The sequence below is a fragment of the Neophocaena asiaeorientalis genome, unplaced genomic scaffold (genome assembly GCF_003031525.2).
Source record: "Neophocaena asiaeorientalis asiaeorientalis breed wild unplaced genomic scaffold, Neophocaena_asiaeorientalis_V1.1 scaffold943, whole genome shotgun sequence".
Taxonomy (NCBI): Eukaryota; Metazoa; Chordata; class Mammalia; order Artiodactyla; family Phocoenidae; genus Neophocaena; species Neophocaena asiaeorientalis.
The window spans coordinates 846,651-855,578 of record NW_020173401.1 but is presented as its reverse complement, the minus strand read 5'-3'; the positions used below and the strand labels follow the sequence as shown (position 1 = coordinate 855,578).

The 8,928-nt window shown below is 36.9% G+C and overlaps 1 non-coding gene across 1 annotated transcript; it reads left to right on the top strand.

Moving 5' to 3' along the window:
• The first annotated feature begins 235 nt into the window (after positions 1-235).
• Positions 236-338, top strand: LOC112401086 (U6 spliceosomal RNA). The gene has a single exon (XR_003003524.1). It is a non-coding gene; the product is annotated as a U6 spliceosomal RNA (small nuclear RNA).
• The last annotated feature ends 8,590 nt before the right edge of the window (positions 339-8,928 follow it).

The following is an 8,928-nucleotide window of genomic DNA, read 5'->3' as shown; positions in this document are numbered from 1 at the left end:
ACAAAACAAAACAAAAAAACAACTTGAAGACTACCAGTGGAATAAAGAAGAGTTCTGATGACTTGAACATGAGCAAGAAATAAGTTTTAAGAATATACACAAATTTTCTTCTACATTTTCATGGAGAAAATGTTGGGAGTAGGTGAATAATGGAGGGGATGGTGGTTTGTTGAGAAGAGGAAAATACGTTAATGAAACACTGAAAATTCTCATTAAGAATCAACAACTTAGGTGCCTGCTTTGGCAGCAGATGTATTAAAATTGGAAAAATAAAAAGAAGAGTAGCATAGATGATGAGTGAGAATGACATGAAAATTCATGAAGTAGTCCATATTTTTTTAAATGGGCAAAGGGCTTGAATAGACATTTCTCCACAGATGATGTACAAATGACCAAAAATCATGAAAAGATGCTCAACATCACTAATCATTAGGGAAATACAAATTAAAACAAAAATGAGATATTACTTCACACCTATTAGAATAGCTACATTAAAAAAAAAACAACAGGAAATAACCAGTGTTGGTGAGGATGCAGAAAAACTGGAACTCTTATATACTGTTGATGGGAATAAAAAATTGTGCAACCACTATGGAAAACAGTATGGAGGTTCGTCAAAAATTTAAAAAGAGAACTATCATATGATTCAGCAATTTCACTTCTATATCCAAAAGAATTGAAAGCAAAATCTCTAAGAGATATTTGCACACTCATGTCCAGAGCATCACTATTTGCAGTAGCAAAGAAGCTGAAGCTACCCAAGTGTCAATCAATGGATAAATGGATAAACAAAATGCTGTATATACATACAATGGAATATTTGTATGTCTTAAAAACTGAAGGGAATTCTGATGCATGCTATAATATGGATGAATCTTGAGGACATGATGCTAAGTGAAACAAGCCAGACACAAAAAGACAAGTACTGTATAATTCCACTTTACACGAGGTTCTTAGAGTAGTCCAATTCAAAGAGACGGAAAGCAGAATAATGGTAGCCAGGGGGCGGTGGGAGGGGAGAATGGGGTGTTATTGTTTAATAGGTAGTGTCCGTTTTACAGAATAAAAAGAGTTATGGGGATGGATGGTGGTGACAGTTGCACAACAATGTAAATGTACTGAACACACTATTGAACTGTAAACTTAGAAGTGGTTAAGATGATAAATTTTAGGCTGTGCATTTTTTTACCACAGTAAAGAAAAAGTATCAACAATGTGTTGAGAGGAAGGAGACATGGTGTCAACAGATCAGAACAGAGCCTGTGATAGTGTAGATTAGGTATAAGAGCTAGGAACTGTTGACTTGTTAAGACCACATGAAAATATTATACAGACTTAAAGGATTTATTACTTCTCAGGTGGGGTGAAGAGATGAAGAGCACAGAAAATCTTGCCCTCTGCAACTGCTCAGATTGAAAAGACTAATTAAAAACTGCTTTCCCTGGCTTTTTAGAAAGGGCAAATGCTAACTACTCATACATAGATTCTTGTCTTCTCCTTTTCAAGTATGTTGTGAGCCAGCATCCTGAAATTAGCAAAAGGTAACCACACAGCAATTAATGATTTGACTCTGTTTTGTGGTTAAAGGTAATTTCAGTCATGTGTTTATCTGATATAGCATTATCAGCACTACTTTAAAAATAAACAGAGGGTCAAGGAATTGAAGAAATATACATGGTAGGAATTACCAGTGGAAGAGATGAATAACTGCTTATTTCTCTCACGTTCTAAATCTCGAGTACATGGTACTACAACATTATGTTTCTTTTCTATAACTTCTATTAGAACCAATCTTCTTCATGCATCTATGTGTGCTTTGGAAATGCAGAAAATAAAACATACCAATTCATGGGAAGCAGCTATTTATAAACTCACTTAAACTCCTTTCCATATGACTCACCCAGGCAGTTCATTCTTTTAATTTTATTTTCCTTTGAACATTTAATTAAATTAATTAATTAATTTATTAGAGTAAGTCCTTGTTGGTTATCTATTTTTAATTTTTTTTTTTTTTTTTTTTTTTAGATTCCACATATAAGCGATATCATATGATATTAGACAGTTAACTCTTTACTGCTTTCCTCAACACTGGCTGTAGTCAAAAACTTCATAAATAGCTATGCTGCAGTAGACAAAACCTTGCCTCGGAATACAAAAAGATGTGGATTCATTCATTACCTGGTTCTGCCAAATGTGAAGTACATTAGTGTGGGCAAGATGTAATCACTGCAATTAAGTTTCCTCATCTGTAAATGAGTCCATGTACCTCATAAAGTTGCTCCAACAGTTAAATGAGATAACATATGTGCAAGCACTCAAACAGTAAAATGCCATGCAAATGTAGGCTATAATTGTCATCAAAGTCCCCAGAAATCTGGGAGCAAGTAGCTTAATCAAGAGTCAGAGTACACAAAGAATACTTTTAAAAAATCCTAAAAATAGCATCTTTCAATGTATTCTATATTGAAATAAACATTCAGAGATTAAAATATGAGGCTATTTCCTTAGTAATTTATTTTGAGAATAGTAGAGAAATAAGAGAGCTTTTCTGCTCTCAGAATACTTTTTTTAATATTCTGAATATTTTTCAGAATATTCAGTGTTCTAGGCCTTAAATTCTTATCAAGGAAATATTTCTTTCCTTCTTTTATGCATAAGAATTGTAACTTAGAATCACAGAATTTCAAGTTGAGTCTATAAATATTTTATTTATCTATAACTGTGAAATAATGAAAACCTTGATTTTGAGAGATTCGGTTCCGCTTAATGCTGGAAGATCAGAGGCCAATCTGGATTCTAATCATTTCTGTAGATGATTTTGTTCAAATTCTTAAATTTTTATAACCTCATTTTTCTACCTGTTAAAGCCTGGGGCAATTTGTTCCTGTCTTAGTTTAGATTCTCCACAAACAATGCCTGAGGCATAGATTTGGGTGCAGATATCCTATTAGGGAGGTAACTGCAGAAAGAAGAGTGAGGAAGATAGGATAATGAAACAGTAAGGATGAAGACAAGGAAAGGGGCATCTGTGACCCTAAACTAAAGCTCCATGACCCTCGGAATTGTCCAAGGAACCATGTGGAATGCTTCTGCAAAAAGATCCCTCTAGAGGGAGGAAAGCTGAGGGGTTACTCCCAAGTGGCATCTGCATCCTGGTTGAGTGGCTAATAAGGCTTTAGGGATAATCTGAAAGATAGAAAAGCAGAAAGCCACCAGAGCATGCATTCGTGGGGAGGTGCTGGCAGAATGCAGTGAAAACAAGTGGGCTGGGTAGATGTGGGGCAGGCACAAAAATGTCTCCTACCTCATTGGTTGCTATGAGGATTAAGTAACTTGATACGTATGTACTTAGAAAGGTGCCCTGCACATTGTAAGAGCTGTAAGTGGTAGCTGAAGTTTTTCCTAGACTAAGAGATTTGTTTATAGATACTACTAATTGGTAAGGGTCTTGCTCTTTTCTATGCCTTCTTTCCTGTACTCTATTGCTCAGTATATCTTTCCATGCTTTACATGATCACTCTTCCCTTACCATTAGCATTTTATAAAATGTATTATCTCATCTATGTTGTCTTATTTAAATGGCAATCCATTTGAAAAACATGATCAAGTGCTTCATTCAATTTTGCATAATTGTGAGGACCTAGAACAATTTTATGTATAAAAAGATGTTTAATAAATGTTATGTGTTTCATCATGGTTATAAAATGAATGTCTTTCAATTGCCCTCACCACTGAGTTTTACCATGTGTTTAAAACACATGGCCTTATTACTTCAATGAATATTCAAATTCATAGCTCCCATTAGCATTGCAGACAACTGCTGGCCTAGTTTTCCTGGATATTAATGGAAGTTCAGATCTTTTAACGAGCTTAATACAGGAAGAATTTTGGTATTCACATAAACTATTGCCCCTCTCTTAGCCTAAGGCTAGAGAGAAAATAGTCTATTACAAACTAGACAGATAACCTCAAAGATACTTAACTGTCAGAAAAGTCATTATGACACAATCAACAAATGCAGTCATTTTTGGTGTATTTCATGCACCAGTTCTTGGACACCACTTTCTCTTGGTCTCCTCCTATCTCACTGGTAGATCCATCTAATTCATCTAATTCTATTTTTCCTTGTTGCTTTGATTTTTAATTTTTGGACAACATCAGGGCTCAATCTTTGGAATGATTCTCTATTCCATCAATCTACATTCATTCTCCAGCCCAGGCTTCTCTCCTAAACTTTAGGTGCATATAAGTTAACATGTTCTCAATATCTCCACTACAATGATGGGGTAGATTTTTTTTTTTTTTTAAGCCACCATTTCTTCCCTGTGTAGAGGGTTTTAGTTTGAATTGATGAAAATGTTTGGAATTAGATGTGGTGGTTGTGCAAAATTGTAATACACTAAGTGCCACTGAATTGTTCACTTTAAAATGGATAATTTTAAGTATGAGAGTTTCACGTCAATTAAAAAAAAATGCTTCAATGGGTCCTCATGTCACTCAGAGCAATTATCAAAATCCTCACAAAGACCTCATGTTCCTAGAGGCTGTAGCCTCCGCTTCCTCTCATCCTCTGCTCTCTCCTCTCTCCACCATAAGTTTCTTCACTATTTGTCAAATATTCCTGGTACTCGCTCATCTTAAGAGTCATGCGTTCTTGATTTCTTTGGTCTGGATTGCCTTTTCCCTAGATATTAACATAGCTCACTTTCCACTGCCTTTCAGTTATACAGATGAATATACAATATTTTTTCTTTAATTTTGGGGTTTTGTTCTGGTCTATTTAGTCTGTATAGAAGGGAAGGAAGTAACATGCATGATGTCAAAATGTTGGGAATACCTAGCTGCATCTGGATAATTTTCCCTGATCCTAAGTAGGTACGTGATGATCTAATCTGCCAAAACCTCTCAAGAAAAAGAATATGAGACCTCCAAAGACAAACATGTACACATTGAAAGTAAAGATCACAAAGGAAGGCTCATTTTCTCGTACATGCTGATGATATCCTAGGTGCCCGGGATATGTGTTGTTATGGTGATGAGGGGGAGATGAACTAGGACAGGATTATAATATTGTATGGGCACATTTTAGTTTTGTCTTACTCAATTCTACTCTTGAGAAAGGCTATAAACACTCTAGACCCTGACTGCATTGTACTACCAGACATCATGGCATCTTTAAAATTTTCTTGATCCACACGGGATTTAGTGTGCTACATGTCACTTTAGAAACTCAGAAGAGCTATTGAAATTAAGCATGATCCCCAGAGGAGGCAACAAAATGTTTTTCATGAAATTAGCCAAAGACAATTAAAGGTTTAATACGTGCAACCCAGCCCATAGTAAGAGGCGTCTTACTGGAAGACATACATGGAAACAAAAGCTGGAAATTAATTCTAGTTGGAGTGGAGAATACCATCTAATTTATAAGTAGTGATAATCCAAATCTACCTCAGGCTATAGATCTCAACACCTATATTCATAATTTTACAAGTATTCTTTCTCTCTATTTTTGTTCCTCTTTCTTTTTGTCCCTGTATGGATAAAGGCATTCTATAAGTTCCCCTAGATATTTACATGTTTCCGTGGATGAAAACTGCTTGTTTCCATACCTTGGTAAGTATAGCAAGTGTTATCAGTGAATCACCTGTGGACTGGTAGTGAATCGACTCCAAATTCAGGGAGAGTGATGGCCCTGGTACCAATAAGGCATGGAATTTATGAGAAATGGAGTCCAGTATATTCAGGGATCCTCTTTCCATCTAGAAACTCTTTTCCACCTTCAAGACTATTTATTTTGTTTGATTAGATATCCAGAAACTCAGCTCTGATTTTAAAATGTAAAATGTGTTGCTCTTTCCATGTGTCCAGTTTCCCCTTGACTTTTTAAAAATATCTTGACTAAAACAGAATATTTCAACTCTTAGAGCTCTCAGTGTATGATGGAGCTTATATAACATCCTGTGTAGGCAGAGTTTTACCTCAAGCCCAGGTCTGTAGCTGATCTGAATGCTGATCACCACACTACCAGTGAGATCTACACACAGAACAGCAGCAAATTTCCCTATTCAAGTGTAATCACTTATTTTGTATATGCATATGCAGGTTAATTTTTCAGAAAAAGTGCATGTTGGGCCTAGCTGAACAATTATTCCCTTGTTTTAAAATTCTTTTGAAAGAAAAGAAAATAAATAGTTTTCAAGCTTTTGAACATATGTCCTATATCTACAACCAGCGGTTTTAAGGGTTTAGCTCATTATTCGCTTCTAAAATGTATGACAAACCACAATTAAATTACTGGAACAAAGAAGCAAGGATACTCTGTTATACAGGTTGTAGGCATCCAATAAGTGTTTGAATATATGTTTGAAAATTATGGGTCACTTTTGACACAGCTAGGCATTTAGTAAATATTTGAATGAATGCAAGAATAGAGAGAGTATGACTTTAGTATGTTTCTCTCAATCAGAGACTGAGTTCTCTTGACTTCATTCTTTTCACACACAATAACTTTCTCTGTGGTATGACTCACACTCAAAAGCCAGAAACAAATATCTATATATCCATCAGTTCACTTATTTATCCATTCAATCATTTGTTTGTTCAACTAACTGAGTCATTCAACAAATATTTATGAGAACTGATGATGCCAAGCACTGTTCCAGGTGTTGGTAATCAAGGATCACGGAACAAATGAGGACAGTATAGCATGACATGAACTAAAACGAGGGAAAGTACGAATTGTATGTGACCTCATAGTAGGGGCAAATAATCTCCAGTTGGTGAATCAGGTCAGGCTGTCAGAAATAGGTAACATCTTAGTAGGTCTACAAGTGAGTAGGGGTTAGACAAGTGAGTAAAAATCTTGGATGGCCAAGGACATTTCAGACAAAATGGAAGGAATAACACACATTTCAGCACATTGGGGAATTGGTGGGAATTCCCTATAACTATAGCACAAAATCCAATACTATGAGGGTTCAGTGTTCAAACGGCACCTCTTTAGAAGCAAACCAGGGGTTTTGCAAACCATTTTTTCCCCCTGTGTTCGCATAACATTTTATTTATAGTTCACTTAGCAGATTTTATAGTGTATTAATAGTTTTTTCCCTTTGTCTGTCAAGATAAACCTTCCTAAGTACTGACTTCATACAGAAGTCTTGGGATCGTGGAAAAGAAGAGCAGTAATGACTACCGATTAGGGCGATTAGGATCCATGTGTGTGTACTATGATTGCTCTTACAGAATATCTGATTTCTTCATTTCTGGAGCCTCTCTGTCTGCGTAGGCCTTCCTAAACAGACTGTTCCCCACTGGCTTCCCTGATTTTCTCACCTGGGCTAAATGTAACCTGCTTAAAAATCCAGAACCCGCTCCTGTGTACTTTAGAGACCCGGGCCATGACAAAATGCCCAGGCTTCCTCTAAGGTAGGTTAGATGTGCAGCTTGGGAAAGTAACTGAGTAAAAGCCCTATTTCAATTAATGAAAATACACTCAGAGAAGGAGTTAAGAACCTATGAGAACTTTCTAATGAAGGAGCTGAAGCCTCAGGGCTACAGAAGAGTATATGAGAGCTGGAGAGGACATCAAAGGCTTTGGGTGGGGCAGAGCATCTAGAGTGGTTTCAGCTGATGGTGCTGAGGATGCTAGAAGGCGGGGGAGTTTATACTTCAAGCAGTGAATGATGGACATGGTGGCAAATTAGACTCAACAGTGCCAGATGTAGAGCCAATCTAAGGTCTGGGACTTACAATGCCCAGACTTGAGAGCTGACTCCCAGAGAACCCAGAAGCCGCTCTGCCCAGATGACCTAGCTTATAATTGCAGATTAAAAACAAGTCTTGTGAAAATGATGATATCTTGAGCTTTCCTATGGTTGTATGTGGCCTTGACAATGACTATACCACGCAGTCCAAATATGCTTAACATGATCTTAAGTGTCCTCAGACACCCGTCCCAGCTTGGTGTATTCCAGGGCTTTACTCACAAACGTTGTGTTCCATTCAGACAAAACCACTGCTTATACCCGTAACACCAATCCATTTCCCTGCCCGAGGCTACTGAACTGGTAGGGTTTGCTGTTCTGATTCCCTTTTCACAAACTGTTTCCAATTCTACCTTCTGTGGTAAACTTTGTGCAATGTGCTCTGTGCTCCAATAGTGCTTTGTATAACAGATCGCTGTGGTTGCATTGTCATCCATATACATGTTTGTTTCCAATAACCAGTCTTTTTCAACTTTACTATTTTTCTGTTTTAACCACAAAGTTCACTTATGCAACATACGCCCCAGGGAGTATTCAACATTGCAAGCTATTTCTAGTTCTATCTCAATAATGCGATTACTTCCACATTTAAGACAGTGTATTAGAATCATGGGAGTGAAAATTACATTATTAAAAGGAAAACCTTGAATTTACTTTATATAATAGGTAAGTCACCAGTGAACTTTAATGTTTTGACAGATAATGGGAAGGTGTGGTGAAATGCCTTATAACTCACCAGTTAGAGGATGAGGATGCCTAGGGACAGCTGCCTTTGTGCTGTGTCCCAGGCTGGATATAGCTCCTGATATACTGTCAGAGCTCAGCACATGTATGCAGAATGATTTTAGGAAAAAATGAGTGAATTAACTACTTGGTTTGTTAACATTATATTCTCACTTGAAGCTATGCTCAAGAGGACACAACTTCTAGGGAACCTGATGACACCATCGAAGTCCTGAATGTTCTGAATAATTAGATACCTGGTTCAAACCCCCAAAACCTCGAATTAAGAATTTGAAATCACAGGCTGTGAAGATGAGGTGCCTGTGTATTATAATGTGTATATAGACCTGCGGTGCAAAGGATACAAACAAAAACTCCCCTATCTCTCTTGCTGAGTTTCATTCAGGGAAAACATAGCTGTTTCGCACAGAAACTTCAACCA